Source organism: Microtus oregoni, unplaced genomic scaffold, assembly GCF_018167655.1.
Source record: "Microtus oregoni isolate MIOR12 unplaced genomic scaffold, Mior012 000031F_ref0000149, whole genome shotgun sequence".
In the NCBI taxonomy this organism is placed as follows: Eukaryota; Metazoa; Chordata; class Mammalia; order Rodentia; family Cricetidae; genus Microtus; species Microtus oregoni.
This window is the reverse complement of record NW_024543090.1, coordinates 4,438,147-4,455,895: the sequence shown is the minus strand read 5'-3', so window position 1 is coordinate 4,455,895 and position 17,749 is coordinate 4,438,147.

The window sequence follows — 17,749 nt, the reverse complement described above, 5'->3', positions numbered from 1 at the left end:
TAGACAGATAACCCTCCTACATCAGGATCTGGTGTTTGAACTCATATCACCAGGCTTGCCTAGAAAGTGCCTTTACCCACTGAACAATCTTACCAGGTCCCTTTTGACCATTGTTTCTAAGCAAGCATGCCAGAGTTGTGCTGTCCTTTTTTGAAAGAGATTGTGAATTTACACTAGTGTGTGTGTTGTATAGTAATTTCCTGTGAGATAAAACATTCCCTCTTCGGTCTGGAGAGATGGCTCAGTAGTTGAGAGCATTGCTGGCTCTTCAGAAGGCCTGGATTCAATTCCCAGGACCCTCATGGTCTGTAACTCCACTTCCAGGGCTTCTGATGCCCTCTTCTGGCCTCTGCATGCACTCCACTCATGTGTGGCACATACCTGCACAAAAAAAAAAAACTTTTAAATGCCATTTTGGAGGTATGCTCTTTAAGACTTGGGATATTCTAAAGGAAGTAAAGCATCCAGTCCATCAGGGAAGCACCTTAAGACTCATGAAATAGACAAATCAGCAGCTTCAGGAAGTCACTGAAACAGACCAGATTCACTAGGTCCCTCCCTACCAAAGTGTCCCTGGATGATCTGAACTTGCTGTGTAGAGCAAGCGACCTTGAACTCGCAGAGACCCACCTGCCTCTGCCTTCTTTGTTCTAGGATTAAAGGTGCCTGGTTTTGTGTATTTTGTTGAGCTTCCACACAAGGAAAATCACCCACAGTCAAAACCAACAGAAGATATAACATTACTTAAAAATGAACTATGAACAAGAATTTACTTTTTTAAAGCAGGGTCTTACTACGTAGTCCTGGCTGGCCTAGAATTTATTGTGGAGACCAGGCTGACCTCAAACTCACAGAGAGTCGCTTGTCTCTGCCTCCTGAGTTTCAGGATTAAAGACATGTGCCGTCATGCTCAGCTAAGAAACTGCTTTTTTAATCCTTACTTATACTGACAAGCGTGTAATTCAAAACTCCATTGTGTGTGTGTGTGTGTGTGTGTGTGTGTGTGTGTGATGGGGCAAGGTGTGCCATGATGTAGAGGTCAAAGGACAAATTTTGGGAGTCTATTCTGTCTTTCCACCTCTGCATGGGTTCTGGGGATTAATCTCATGTTGTCAGACTTGCATGGCAAGCTTCTTTACCTGCTGACACATCTTACTAGCTGGTAAACATATAATAAAAGAAAAATCAAAGCCCTGTTGTTAGTCATGCACTGAATAATTTAGTGTTCCCTACACCTTTTATAGCATGCTCTGTGTGCTGTATCCGAAAGGTACTGTGAGTTCTCAATTGAAATCCACAAGAAGTTTATTATGTAACTCATCATCAAGCAATTCACAGAATAAATTATCTAAACATAAATTAGAAGTTAGCGCTTAATGATATAATTATATAATAGAAATTGCTCATTATTAGGGCTATGCTGTTATTAACAGCATCAACTGATCATTAGTAATATAATATTTAACAGGTTATTAATTGTATGTTTTGTATATTAAGTACATGGAAGTTCTCAGGTAAGATGCTATCTACTGGGCTTTTGTTTAGAGACTCAGGTCTTTTTAAATCAATTTCAGAATCAGATAATAGGGGGATAAATGAAAGAGAATGAACTAAACAATTGGCTATATTTTTGCAGAAAATGAATAGAATGGGGAGCAAAAAAATACTGGGTTAGGATATAGATTGGCTGCTAGTGTTTATGTCAAGCATAACCTGAAAAAAAGCAGAAAAGCAAACAGGAGACTGAATTTTTTTCTATTCAAGTATTAGCATGAAACAGCTGATGTTTATCTATAAAACATTATCTCTGAAATTTAACCCTTTGAGGCTAAGGATGTAGTTCAGTTGGTAAAATAAATATTTTATTTTATATGCATGCCTGGCATACAAATATCAAGGTTTGATCCTCAGCACCAAATAAATCAAATGTGATAGCCTAATGAGAGAAAATTATAGACCTGTTATTCCAGTACTCAAGAGGTAGAGGCAGGAGGATCAAAAGTTGAAAGTCATCCCCAGCTGTATATGGAGTTCAAGGTCATCCTGGGCTATATAAGATAGAAATAAAGGAAGGAAGAAAGGAAATAAATTTAATTTTTCATCAAATTTACATTATTTAAATTTACCATCAGTACAGGTAGGAGGTTTTCAGAAACAATTTATTCAAAAATTCTTGCCAATGCAGAACCTTTCCCCCATCAACATCTTACCTTAATAATCACCACCTTCTCCATGTTCTAATTTCTTTAAGGATTGAAAAATGTATCAACTAAAGACTGAAAACAAGAGCAAGGCTTGGTGGTATTTACCACACACTCGATAAACAGAAGGCAGAGAGCATTTCAATGACATGTTAAGAAATCAAGGTTGAAATATGGTATAATATAGATAGACAGAGACAAACAAAATTGATGTGGAAATGAGAAATGGCATCGTGTGCACATTAGACATGATTCAGCTTTGACAAGGTAATGTCTAGGGAGAAGATTATCCAGGATAGAGGACAGCAATTCACATTGTCTTCCTTTATGACACCCATCCGACATTTGATAACATAATGTCACACTGACACCAATGAATACTACATTAATTTTTTTTGTTATTTTATTTTATGTATATGGAGGCTTTGCCTGCCTGTAGATCAGTTTACCCTGTGGGTGTCTGGTGCCCAAAGAGGTCAGGAGAGGTCATCATATTCTTGAGAACTGCAGTTGCAGGCTTTTCAAGTTGCCATATGGGTGCTGGGAGTCAAACTTGGTTCCATCTCCTCAGGCTCAGTACTACACTTTTTTTGTTTTTTGTTTTTTTTCAAGACAGGGTTTCTCTGTAGCTTTGCAGCCTGTCCTGGAACTAGCTCTGTAGATCAGGTTGGCCTCAAACTCAGAGAGATCTGCCTGCCTGTGCCTCTCAAGTGCTAGGATTAAAGGTGTGCACCACCACTGCCCAGCTAAGTACAACACACTTTAAAAGAATGAAATACAAAAACAAATTATGGCAGATGCAATAATAAATGAACCAGTTTTGAAAAGGACAAGAAATGCTGCCAGGTGGTGGTGGTGCACGCCTTTAATCCCAGCACTCAGGAACAGAGGTAGGCGGATCTCTGTGAGTTAGAGGCCAGCCTGGTCTACAGAGTGAGTTCCAGGACAGCTAGGACTGTTACACAGAGAAACCCTGTCTCAGGGACAGAAAGAAAAAAAGAAAGAGAGAGAGAGAAAGAGAGAGAGAGGAGAGAGAAGAGAAGAAAGAGAAGAGAGAGGGGGGGAGGGAGGGAGGGAGGGAGGGAGGGAAGAAAAGAAAAGCTACACACTACTCTTGATTATTTTAGACCTATGTCCTTGAGGGAGGAGGGGTGGGGGAAGCCACATATAACAGATAAAGCTATAAGACTTGTGAGCCAGGCATAGTGGTATATACTGTAATACCAGCACTAGGGAGGAGGATAGAGTTTGAGTCCATCTTGGGCTACATAACAGGACTCTGTCTCAAAACAAAAACAAAACAAAACAGAAAAACAGGACTAGGAAGATGGTTCAGTGGGTGTGAAGTTTTGAATAAAAAATGGTCCCCATAGGCGCATATGTTTGAACACTTGGTCTGCAGTTGGTGGAATTGTTTGGAAAGGATTAGGAGATGTGGCCTTGCTGGGGGAAGTTTGTCCACATCTTTCACAGTTAGCTCTCTCTTGGCCCTGTGTCTGTGGATCAAGATGTGAGCTCTCAGCTACTGCTCATATCTGCCTGCTGTTCTGCTCCTCACCGTAATGGTCATAGACTCTACCCCTGTGAAACCGTAAGGCCCAAACTAAATGGTGTCTTTTGTAGGTTGCCTTGGTCATGGTGTTTTATCACGGCAATAGAAAAGTAACTAAAGCAGAGGGTTAAGTGCCTGTTGCTGCACAAGCAAGAGGTCATGAATTTGGCCCTCAGCACCCGGGCAAAGGGGGTGTCAGGGGGCACATCTGCAATCCCAGAACTTCTATGACAAAAAGCGAGGAGTAGGAAAGAGACTCCCTGGGAACTCAAGGACCAGATAGTCTGACCCTGTCTTAAATAAGAGAGAAAGCACAGGCTGACCCTTGAGGTTGTCCTCTGACCTGCACACACACCACTATGGCATGTCCTCATTCACATACACACAGACAAATTCATATACAGAAAAACAAAACACCCAAGACCAAAACAAATAAACAAACCAAACACTAGGAGAGTTTTGAACTTCTGAGAAGAAAACTGTTCATTGGTGAGGGTTTGGGAAAGGGAGACTGCCTGGTTAATAACAAGGAAGTAGAGACAGGTTTTTGTTTGTAGAAAATAGGTCTAAAACCAGAATTATGTGCAGCAACACCACACATTTGGCAAACAAGGTAAGAGACTGTAGCAGGCAGACAAGCCTTTACATTTCCAGTCTATTCTAGTCCTCCGCTCTACCAGCTGAGCTATCGAAGGGACACTTTCCAGTCTATTCTATACTTCTTGTTCGAGCTTCAAGTTTGGTATTGGATGATGTAGCAAAAAATCTATTTTGATAGTATTGATATTTTTATGCCATCCAAGAAATTATACAATGATTCTTTTTTTTTTTTGCTGCAGTCAAATGTTGGAATATATTGGAAAGACATTATGGAACATAAAATTTTAAGTCACTGTTAAGCATAGGATGGGAGAATTGAGCGACTGCCATCTTGCTGATCAAACTTAATTAGTGGGAGTAGGCAATGATAGAAAAGCACAGTCTCCAAAATGGAAAGCCAGTAGCATACTTCTGAAAAATGTTCTCTTTAAAACGCGTTATTCAGTGCTGATGAAGAGTGATTATAAAATTAATGTTTTGAGCAAAATTGGAAACCCAAAGTGAATGTATAACATTCCCTTGAGAACATAATGGTTTAGAAACATGAGAAAAATTAGCTTACGGTATCTACAAAAAGATTAGTTGCTAAACAAATTGCTAGGATCTTACCAACCGAGCACTAGAGAGATGGTTCAGTGGTTAAGTGAGCTGGCTGCCCTTTCAGAGAGCAGTGGTTAGTTCCCAGAACCATGTCAGGCAGCTCAAAGCCGTCTGTATCCCAGCTCCAGGAGGACCCATTGCCTCTCACCTCATGGGTTCCTGCAGTTACGTGCACACACACCCCTTAGACACATGCAAGTAGGCATACTTTTTTGATTAAAATAAATCTTTTTTAAGAACTAGAAAACAGATTCTTTTTTCTTTCTTTTTTTCTTTTTTCTTTTTTTTTTTTTTTTGGTTTTTCAAGACAGGGTTTCTCTGTAGCTTTGGAGCCTGGCCTTGAACTCACAGAGATCTGCCAGCCTCTGCCTCCCGAGTGCTGGGATTAAAGGCGTGCGCCACCACCACCTGGCGAAAACAGATTCTTAACACTAATGGCCAACTTCTGCAGCATAGCAACTCTAGAGAGGGCAGAGGGATGTATTTTGTCATCTCACACTCAGGCCATCAGTCAGATCTGTTTCTAGGTATTTCCCCCATACAATATTATCTTTAAAGCAAATGTTTATTTACTTGCTTACTGAGACAGTTTCTGTTTAGCCCAGGTTGATCTAGAATCCGTGCTCTCAAGAGGCCTTTTGAGCCTCAGCTTGCTGTTGAGCTAGGATGACAGGTGAGTACCTCTCACTGGCTTGAAAAGACATGTTTTGCTACCGAAAGAACATCATATCCTCTTCAATACATTTGATCAGTACTTCTCAAGTTCATAAAGAGCACTGGGGATCTAGTCAATGCCAAACCTGACTCGGTAATTCTGGACCTGGTGGCCTACTGCTAAAGACCTGGAGCAGCAGACTTGTAGATGTGTCCCATAGCCCGGAGACTTACTCTGGTTGCCTGCCAGTGGCAGATAAAGACGCACAAATCAGGGGACTGGGTTGTAGTTCAGTGCTAGAGCATTTGTCTAATATGCTCAAGGTTCTGGTCTGATCCAATCACTATAAAATCACCAAGGCCTCGTGGGAAAAAGAACCCGTGGCTCTGCCTAGTATAGAAGCTACTGGACTGGAAGTTTACCCAGGGTCTGTGACAGATCAGCTAGCAAGTTTGTCTCCTTCTCACTTGGCCAGCTAAGGGATTCACTCTTTCATTCCTTTCTTCCTTGTCCTTCTTTCCCACGCCTGTGTCTGCTCTCTGGACAGCTGAGTTCATAGGAGAGAATGCCAATGGGTGAATGAAGCCACTTCTGCTCCTTAGGACCAACTCTCCAGTTTACAGATGACGTCTCTTGGAGCAGCTCTGTTGCCCAGGGGCCCGTGAAAACAATCTTTTTTGTCTAAAAACATCCTTGGTAGAAGTTATCTTTGTTTGTTTGTTTGAGACAGGGTTTCTCTGTGTAGTTCTGACTGTCCTGGAACTGTAGATCAGATTGGCCTGGCCTGGAACTCAGAAAGGCGTGTGCCGCCACTGGTGGTAGAAATTATCTTTATAAATAGCGTTTCTTTCCTGGCTACAAATGCAACATTTGCTTGTTTTAGAAAATAAACAAAAAGGTAAAGAAGAAACAGAATAATTACCACTCACCTTGCTATATTTTCTTCTAGTTAAATATGTATTGTGTATGTCTATGTGCATGCATAAAATATATAGAAATTTGAGATTGCACAACAATGTGCAATTTCCCCTATTTAGATTGTGAAAATTTTCCTAAACCATAAAAACTATTATTCAAAAATTTCTCCAGCCCTTTGGAATTGGATACAGGAAGATCAGGAGTTCAAGGCCAGCTTCCGCTACATAGTGAGTTTGAGACCAGTCTGGGTTAGTTGTGCCTCTGTCCCTAACAAAACAAAGCAAAATATAAAAATTAAAAGAAAGAAGAAAGGAAGGAAAGAGTGGGAGGGAGACAAAAAACAACGAGGAGGAAGAACTTGGGGTGGAGGGACACCTTGAAAATCTCTCATTTAAACGAGCTGGGTTAACCTCAGCAATGCCATGATGAGAGGGCCCTTGTCAAATTTCTGCGTGAAAAAACAGGAACGGTGGCGGTGGTGACAGCTCCAGCCCCACAAAAAAAAAACGGTTCTGAGAGGTGGCCAATCTGAGCCAGGGTTTTAAGCACATGTTTATGGGAAGAAACTGGCTGCAAAGGGTTACAAGATTAGAGAGCGAAGCCACAGGGCCTCACCTGGAGGCAGGCCCGCAAGCTGAATTTACAGCAGGAACCTGGGAGTCGTAGAAATGACTAATGCAGGCTTCCTGGTGCTCTTTTCCAAGCAAGCTGCAAAAATTGGCAGGGGCCCTTCATTGTGCTGTCGATGTGTCTGGAATTCAAATAATTTGATGCAGAGATGCCATGACAATGGGAAGCAACGTTTTACCTGAAGAAAATGTTGCCGGATAGCTGCTGCTACCCAGACTCCTGGACGGCACTGCTCTCCTCTCTCCACTGTCTCCAGCACGCCTCGTTGTGACTGCCCTTACTCAAGGGCATTACGTTAAAAAGCAATGTAGCTGGTGACTCTATTTTTTCGTTTTTCTCCCCCACTTCCCTCATCCAGGCAGTGAAGAATGGGGGAAAGTAAAATAAAAACCTTGACTGCAACTGATAAGTCTCTTTTTTAAAAAATGGTGCTGGCTGATATAGACAGAGCTCAGGAGAGCCCAATTTGAATATCGGCCGCATTGTGCAGGGCCAGCTGCAGCCCTTACTTCCCCCTCCTTCAGCTCTGTCTTTGCCGGCTGCCCGCGTTAATATTCTTCCGAGGTGTAATCGCTGGGAGGATTCCATCAGTAATAACTGGAGATCCCCTGAGCCGGTTGTGTTATCCTGAGAATCGAGAGGCATTTTTGCCTTGCTGGTTGTCATTTCCATTAGGAGAGCTGATAAGCAGATTCCGAGTTTATTATTTGCCCAAATAGAGTGCTCTTGCTCGCAGGAGTGCTGAGTGGTCCTGAAACACTTTATTCTTTTAAGCCTTTGTATCCAGACTGTGAGCTGGAGAATCTTGGACAGGTATTGAGCAGTTAGCTATTCCTTGCAGTTTCAGGCTCACTGTCTTGACTTTTTCTGGATCTCCTCCTCTCCTTCGGGAAAAAGAAACATGTTTCTAGGTTCCCTTCCAGGCCCCCAGTTCTCTGCTTCTGTTATTTCGGGTAACAATGCTGACAATAACTTTACCCAAAGTCCCATGTGTCTCTATCCCATCTTTGCTACAAAAATCACTCTTAAAAAATAGTTTGAGTGAATTTAGCATTTGGCTTTTCTTTAACCTAATAATTAATACTTAGGGTGTGACCATGCAAGTAATAAGTCACCCCTTGGGAACTGTGGGGACTGACTCTCAGCTCCACTCAGATTCTAAAATCTGTGGATGGGCAAGCATGTATGTCACCTGGTTTGCATATGACTTCTACACATCCTCCGTAAAACCCATCTCCAGAGCCCTTTCACGATCACCGTGTAAACACCATGTGAGGAGCTAGTATAGTCTGGTAGACAATGACAAGAAGAATCTGGGCATGCTCACTAGAGGTGCATGTTCTTAAAGAATTATCTATTTGTATGTGCATGGGTGTTTTGCCTACACGTGTATAAGTGCACCGTGTGTGTGTGTGTGTGTGTGTGTGTGTGTGTGTGTGTGCGCGCGCGCACGTGTGCAACCTTGGCAACCAGAAGAAGGCAATTGGCTTCCTGGAAAAGAGTTACTGATGATTGAGAGTCACCACGTGGGTTCTGGAAACTGGAACCCAGGTCCTCTGCAAGGACAGCAAGGGCTCTTAACTACCAAGCTATCCATCAGTGCAGGTTTTTAAAAGATGTTCTGAGGCTGGTGTTGGTTAAATCTTTGCTTGTGGAACCTATGGATATGGTGGCTGATTACATAGTATTTGCCATGGGGCAGATATGTTCTAGACTTTATTATCATCAAACAATCTCTGTGGTATGTGGACTTGTAGAAGTGATTATTCTTTTATACATTTTTTTAAAAAAATGTGTTTGTGTGTGTATACACATGCCACATATGACTTTCTTAGATGTTATTCTCCCTTTCTACTTTGAGGCAGGGTTTCTTTTGTTTCTGCTGAGGCTATCAAAGCTAGTTTCCAGGCTGCTCTCCCATCTCACCCTCTGCCTCAGCACCGAAGCAGGGGATTCTAGGGATTGAAGTCAGCTTGGGTCCTGTGGAAGAGCAAGAAGTGCTCTAACCACTGAACCATCTCTCTGGCCCCCCAAACACTCTGTTTTCATGGGCTATATTACATGTCCTTTTCTTTTTAAATAAGTGCAACTTCCAGCAGAGAAAACATATCATTCTACTAGATAAAATGAAGCGTATTGGGTACAAATACACTGAAAAAGCCAGAGGCCATACCCTGAGTCTGGAATCAAATGGTCTGGATTAGTTAAAAATGCCAGATTTACTCCAAGCTTCAATCTCCTCTTCTATGAGACTGGGCTAGAAGTACCTGCCGAGCAGTGTTGTTGTATGGACCATAAATGCCCGGATGGGCACTGACATGGCAAGTACTCAGAGAAAGCCATGTTGAGTAGCACTGATGGTCACAACACTGCCAAGAATCAGAACCTCATTGCTGAAAAACGGTAAAAGGCAATTTATCACCGAGTGGGAGGTTAGACCAGATAATTTTAAAACCCTTTCAACTTGCCACAAAGATTGTAATATTCTGATTAATGTTCTCAAACTTGTGTGGAGTAGGGCCAATTATTTTTTAATTCTTCAATCTACCATTTGCTGATGCTTTTGTGTAATGCCATAAAAACCGGATGACAAGGAACACACAATTTTAAAAAGGCATACAAAATAAAAGCTCCACATTTTTATCACTGAGTCATTAGATGTAAAATTGCTCCATCAAATTGCTATAAAAGTTACTAAATGTGTTTTAATTATAGCTTGTATATTGGTTGCTTTTCTCATTGCTATGGCAAAATACATAATGGAAGGAAGGATTTCTTTTGGCTCACAGTTTGATGAAGCAGTTTATCATGTTGGGGAAGGCGGTATTAGGAGGATGAGGCAGTTAGGATATTGTACCTGCTGTAATTCAGAGAGAAAGACGCTAGGGGGAGGGGAAGGGAGAGGGGAGACTGGCCTCTGGGGACATCAGTAGAGGAGGGGAGGGACAGACAAACAGACAGAGAAAGAGAGAGATGGGAGGTGAGCAGGGCCCTTTTAAAAAGGAACATAGTGAATGTGCACAGGTGGTACTCTTAGTGGCTACAGCTGAGGACGTATACCCCAAGGTCAGGCCAGTACAGATGCCTGGATACTAATAGCGCCCATTGTCGGGAAGCAGAAAGAGGTATATACTGCTTTCTACTCAGCTTTCTGCCTCTTCAGCCCCCAGGACAGTGCAATCCACATTTGGGGTGAGTCATCTAGTTTTTAACTCAATCTCACAGACACACCCAGAGGTCACGTGGACAGTTGGATTTAAGCATCTCAGCTTGCTACACATCAAATTATTACAAAACTCAGGGGCTTATGATAATGCTATAATTTCCCAAAATATCTATGGGTCAGACATTCAGGAGAAGCTTAGCTCACTGGGTGTGGGAAATTAGGGAGGTTTTGTCTAAGACACAAACTGGGGCTACATCATCTGAAAGTCTGGGCAGAAAGGATCTACTTTCCAGGTAGCTAGTTTCCAAGATGGGTAAAGGAGGGTTGGTTAAGTGAGTAGCTCCAGTTCCTCCTCACCCACGTGGATTTCCCTGTGGAGCCGTAGAAGGGCTCCTTGGTCTGACGGCTCCAGAATAATCAATCCAGCAGACAGCAACATTCAAGTCATCCTGTCTTTTAGGACCTGGTCATAGAAGTCATAGTTCATCAACTTTGTGATATCTTTGGAATATTATCCGTATTTGATGTAGGCAGAAACTTCATTCAGCTCAAACCCCAGAAACAAAATCTTTTTTAAAAAATGTTTATTTATTTATTTATTATGTATTCAATATTCTGTTTTGCGTGTATGCCTGCAGGCCAGAAGAGGGCACCAGACCTCATTACAGATGGTTGTGAGCCACCATGTGGCTGCTGGGAATTGAACTCAGGACCTTTGGAAGAGCAGGCAGTGCTCTTAACCTCTGAGCCATCTCTCCAGCCCCCTGGAAACAAAATCTTAAGAGCACCTTGCAACCAAATGCTTGCTCCTCCTTGGAATACTTACCTGTCTGTAAAGCAAATTCTGAGTGCCAGGGGCGGGACAGATGTCTCAGCGCTTAAGAGCACTTGCTCTTCCAAAGGACCTGGGCTCGATTCCCAGTATCCATATGGTGGCTACAACCTTCTGCATCTCCAGTCCAAGGAGATCTATTGCCCTCTTCTGGCCTCCTCAGGCACCAAGCTCCAACACGGAACACAAGCACACATGAAAGCAAATCACCCATTCATATAAGACAAAACAATACTTTCTAAAATAAATCTGAATACTAGATTGATGAAACGACCTAACTTCCTCATTTTGCACACGAGGAGACAGACCCGGTGGCCTCATTAGTGGTAGCACTGGGATTCTTGATTTCAGCTCATTTCTATCATGTTAGCTACAAGTCTCTTTTAGCTACTATTTAATGAAAAGGGAGTGTTTGCCTGGAGCTTCTCATTAAGCAATGAGGATGAATGGGATAGGACCGGACACCGAACCTCAGAGAGGCCGCCTGAATCATCAACAAAACCATCTTCAAGGTGGTCATCCAGTAGGCTAATTCAATGAGCCAAGTTCAAAGGCATCACAATGTGACAATGAAAATTGGCCTGATTGAGCTTCAAAGATTCTATTAACTTGTAGAAATGACTTCTTCCCAGGAGAATTAATTCCTAGCACTGGTAGAGAGCCGCCTCGGAGGCTCGTGCTTTCAAGCGTCTTTTAAGTCAGTTCGAAGACATTCAAGCAAAGGTGACGGCTTACATTCCTGCCTTAATACGCACATTTCCAGAGTCAAGCGATGAGATTCCGATCCTAATTACAAAGGAAATATGAAACTTCTAGCAAGTTCATTTTCCAGGGTTGAGAGATAACCTGCTTCAGAAATTGTCACTAAATCAAACCTCCCGCAGCCCCTGTAGGTACTGTGTGGTGGCGAGCATCCATGGGGTCACTTGTTTCAGCTCAATGGGTTTGCGTTTTGAGATAAGATCTCACTCTAGCCCACACTGGCCTCAAACACACAGCAGTCCTCCTGCCTCAGTCTCTCACTTCCAGCAAAGATCATTTCTGACGCCAGAAACGTGTTAGGATCACTGGTGCATCATGGGACTCCAGACTAGGATTTTCTTCTGCTGCTTTTGCTCTTCTCCCAATAGAACCAGGAGCCCAGACAAGAAAAAGCTAAGATTGCTGAATTAAGAACAGAGCAAAACTTTTTGTTAGATAGTCCCAATCATAGAAAAAAAAATTCAAGAATAAAAATAGCACAACCTTTTTGTTGACATTTCCCTATTTGCCTTACCATTTCCTCTCTGTCTCTATACACACATTCAAATTCTCTCTTTCTCTTATACACATGTACATATGCAAGGTTTTTCTTAACCATTTGGAAATAAGTTAGATATAATATGGCCCTTCATGGCCGGGCGGTGGTGGCACATGCCTTTAATCCCAGCACTCGGGAGGCAGAGGCAGGTAGATCTCTGTGAGTTCGAGGCCAGCCTGGTCTACAAAGGGAGTTCCAGGACAGGCTCCAAAGCTACAGAGAAACCCTGTCTCGAAAAACCAAAAAACAAAACAGAAAAAAAAAAACAAAAAAAATATGGCCCTTCATTTTTAGATATTTGTTGTCGGGGTTTTCTGTCCTTCCTGGTTCCCGCAATCGTTAAGTCCCAAAGAAATCACACAGAGGTCCAGAGGTCTACATTAACTATAAACTGATTTTCCCATTAGCTCAGGCTTCTTATTAACTCTCTCTCTCTTTTTTTTTTTTTTTTTTTTGTTTTTCGAGACAGGGTTTCTCTGTGGTTTTGGAGCCTGTCCTGGAACTAGCTCTTGTAGACGAGCCTGGTCTCGAACTCACAGAGATCCGCCTGCCTCTGCCTCCCGAGTGCTGGGATTAAAGGCGTGCGCCACCACCGCCCGGCCTTCTTATTAACTCTTATAACTTATATTAGCCCATTATTCTAGTATATGTTAGCCCCATGGTTCGGTACCTTTTTCAGCAAGGTAGTCACATCTTGCTTCTTCTGTGTCTGGGTCAGGACTGCAGACCACACTTTCCTCTTCCCAGAATTCTCCTGTTCTCATCACCCTGCCACTACTTCCTGCCTGGTTGCTGGCTAGCCAATCAGTGTTTATTTAAAATATAATTGACAGGATACAGACCAATGTCCCACAGCAGATATTTCAGTATATGTTTTTGATCTTATAGACCCCACAATACAGCTATCAACCTCAGCAAACAATTTATGGGACACTTTTCAATAATATGCCTTTTCATGTACCAACTTTTTCAGCTAACCCAATGGTACCTGAAGGGAACACATGTATAAGAAGGTCACACATGCACATGCATGTCAAAGCCCAAGACTGAAGCCAAATTTCTTAGAGTCACTATTTCTGTGATGAAACCCATGACCAAAAGCAACTTGGGGAGGAGGGGGTTTATTTGGTTTACATATCCCAAATCACAGTCCACTGAGGGAAGCCAAAGCAGGAACTTAAGTCAGGAACTTGGAGGCAGGAGCTGATGCAGAGGCTATGGAGGGCTGTTGCTTCCTGGCTTGCTCATCAATGCTTTCTCAGCCTACTCTCTTATAGAAACCCGAGCCATCAGCCCAGGGTGATACCCACAACAGGCCGGGCCCTCCCACATCACTCACTAGTTAAGAAAATGCTCTACTGGCTTGCCTACAGCCTGACTGCATGGAAGCATTTTCTCAGCTGAAGATCCCAGCTCTCAGGTGACTCCAGTCTGTGTCAAATTGACACAAAACAACACACCAGGTGCCTTCCTCGGTCACACTCCGTACGCTAAGTCAGGGTCTCCCTTGAACATGGAGCCCACTGTTCCCGCTAGTCTAGCTAGCCATCTTGCTCTGGGGTGCCCTGCCTCCCTTGCCCTGGGATTAGAGGGAAGTCATCATACCTTCCCAGCCTTTACAAAGATTCTTAAGATCCAAGGTCTCAGCACTGTGCCCAAGTGCTTCATTAACAGAGCTATTTCTCCAGTCCCTAATGATGGCTTTTGTTTGTTTGTTTGTTTGTTTGTAGCACTGTTTACCGAAGACTACTGGGTTCTCAGTAGACTGACATATTCTGTTTACTTGCCTGGAGCCTTCTTTAGTCTGAAGCGTTTCACAGATGTTCACCATCTTTCACTGCATTGACATTTCCAAAGAGCAGAACTCTCCACATCCCTTCTGAAAACAGAATATCGGGATGGCTCGGTGGGTAAAGGCACTAATTGCCCAGCCTGCCCCAGGACCTACATGGTGGAAGGAGAGAACCAACTCAAACGAGTTGAGCTCTGATTTACAAGTGCACACATGGGCACACACACATTTATGCACACACACACAGTACATAGATAAATGCAATTATTTAATTACAGAAAAGTCTGATTCCCCTATAAACTGCTTCGCCAGCTGCTCTCCTCCCCAATGCACCCCATAAACATTTAGTCCTTTTCTACATGTGTAACTCTGGCCTACCTGGTGTCAGTGAAGAGCCAGGAGCTTTATGAATATGAACTCAAACGCCTAGAAGAGCCCCCGGCGGCCATTTCTACCTATTGTCACTTGCTGAGGAATCTGAAGCCCAGAAGGTGAAGCGGCTTGCCTGAGGTCGGACAGCCAGGGACAGCCAGAAGCAGGCTTTAGCCACGGGGCTCTCAACCCTGTGCTCTGCTGGCTGGAGACAGAGCCTTCCTCCCAAATGACGTCTTAAAGTAGGGAGCAGGGTGGGAAATAAAACAAGAGATGTGCGAGCAAAGAGTGCCGCGAAAGCTTAGAGAAGTCAAACACCACGTCAGCAACATCAGCATGGGGGTGGGGGGCGGGGCTATGAAGTTCACTTGGGCCCACTTGGGCCTGGCACAGTAGCATCCTGTGAGAAAGCAGAATTAAAGATCCTGTTCCACCACTGCGCTAACCTGCTAGTCAAGGCCCAGAACCGGCTAGCCATCCCCAAGCCTCCACTCGTGCACTCAGAGCTCACTAAGAGACATGTCCTGCCCAGGTACTCGACTCCAGGCTCTTCCCAGGGACAGGGCCATGGCAAAGCTACCTCTTCCTCCTCCTAGACAACCACCCCCGGGCTAATCTGTTGCCTTTGTACTTTTCACATATCTTTGTTATGTGCTTATTTTTCATTTTTGTGTTTTGTTGACATTTCCCAATAGACTAAGCTTAAGCATCCTGTAACTGGGGGAAAAGGTATTGATTTTCTCTGTTGGGTGATAAGAAGCTTTTTGTTTTAAGAAAAAAAATTATTTGCAATATAAATTCAGTCCTGTTACTGTCTCAGGGTGTATGTGTGTAGGGTTACAATATGAACAAAACCCCACTGCTGTGTGTGTGTGTACATGCCTGCGTGTGTAAGGTTACTATATAAACAACGCCCCATTGCTGTATGTGTGTGGTGTGGTGTGGTGTGTGTATGTGTGTAGGGTTACCATATAGACAAAGTCCTGTTGCTGGCTCAGGATATGTGTGTGGAGGGATGTCACGAATTTTCCTTCATAAGATCATAAAACAAAAGGGGCCACTCTCTGACCAGGTGGCGCATACCTTTAATCCCAGCACTCAGGAGGCAGTGATAGGCAGATCTTTGTGAGTTCTAGGCCAGCCTGGGCTACAGAGCTAGTCCTAGGACAGCCAGGAGCCAGGGCTACACAGAGAAACTCTGTCTTGTAAAACAAAACAAACAACAACAACAACAACAAAAAGTGACCACTCTCTGGTAAACTCTCATTTACGCCCTGGTGCATCTTTCTGTGTAGTGGGAGGAGCCTAAATTGGCATCAGGGTAGTGGACTGAGAGGCTCAGAGAAAGCAGCCTGCCCCAGCTGGGATGGAGGACCTCAGACTCGTGGCTTAGGCTGCCTGGGCTTCAGGGTCCTTCACAGTACACACAGGTAACAATATTAGCTGAAGCTTCCTGGAAGGGCAGGCATCTGGCCCAGGAAGTGCTGCATGGAAGACTCTTAAGCAGATCTGTCATTGTAATTAAAACCTAAGACTTCAGTAGCTAAAGCTCCCAGCTGGTGTTTCAGTTCAGCTCTCTGGGAGCCCAAGCTTTCCCGAGAAGCACAGGTTGAGTTCCTGGAGCCATTGCGACTTCCCACAGAGGAAACTCCTGAGAAGAGAGGAAAAACACTTCCAGGGAACTGATGGGTCAGTGTTTGGGCCGGGGAAGGTGTGCTGCCCAGCTCCCATCTGCTGGGTCTGGACAAAACAGTGACGCCTTCAGTCCAGGAGCACCACAGAAGGCTCTGGGAGTGGGCCTCTTCCTCTGCAGTCAGTTAGGGGTTAGGTATTGGGATCCCTACGGTGGTTTTCTGCAAACACTGCTCATGTACCCACAAGGGCTGGCAAGGTGGCTCAGTGTGTCGAGTACATGCAACAGGTCCAATGACTGAGTTCATTTTCCAGATCCTAGAAGGGTCAGGAGAAAACTGCCTCCCTAGAGTCCTCTTGCCTCCACATTCACACCATGGCACCAGAGTCACACACACACACGAACACACACACACACACACACACACACACACACACACACTTAATAAAGAAAATAAAGAGAGAGGCAGTCAAGGATCACTTTTTGGGGATGGTGATGGTCTAGGCTGATTACCTCTTAAATCTTAATATGAATTGTACTATAGTTGGGGGTTAGCAATAAAATTTACATTAACCAATGATCGTCTTATTTTTATTTATTATGGGGACAGCCAGGTGTGCTGGAAGATCTACAAATCTAGCATCCAGGAGTAAGAAGGAGAAGCATTGCAAGTTCAGAACCAGCCTGTGTTACATTGTGAGCTCCTGCTTATCCTGGGCATCAAGGAGGCTCTGTCTTAAACGAAATCAAAGGAAAAACATTACGTAGCAATAATACTGTTACTATCATCGTTGGTGTGCTAAAAATGTTAGGCTGACCGCAATAACACTTGCCTAGCACGTGCAAAGGCTTTGGCTCAATTTTGAACATCATAAAAACCATATTCGAACACACACATAATTGCAAGAAGTTTAATGAAACAGGTATTATGCAGATTAAAAATATCTGTACAGTCTCCAATGGGAGTACTTGTTAGGGTACAGTGAACTCACCTTGGTAATGTATCTGTTATGTGGAAGGAGGACATGCAAATCGCCTATCAATGGCAGCGTGCAGTCTAAGAATGGGATTAAATATAAAAGGCTTCTCAGTCAGAAATAAAGGCTCAGATCCTCTTGATGTGCCTTACTTCACATGCGCTAATACGGTGTTTAGCACTTAAAGTAAAGTGGGAATGCCTTTTATTTTAGTCCTTAGATATGTATCCTTCATTCTTGTAACTTCACTGCCATATTCAACTAGATATAATTAAACAGAACACAGATTTAGAAAAAGGGGGGGTTAGACTGAATTGTGGTTGGTGTTAGATGAGGAGCAAGAGAAGCTGTTAGCTGAGGAAGAACAATGAACTTCTCAGTTTCGGGCCCTTGGGGAAGCAGTGTTCATCTACACGTGTGAATTCCTCAGTGGTTAACCTTCATGTCATATACTGAATACTAACAATTTAGAATGCACGGTCCCGCTAGCTGGGAGGTAGGTAAAATAGCCATTTTTAGAT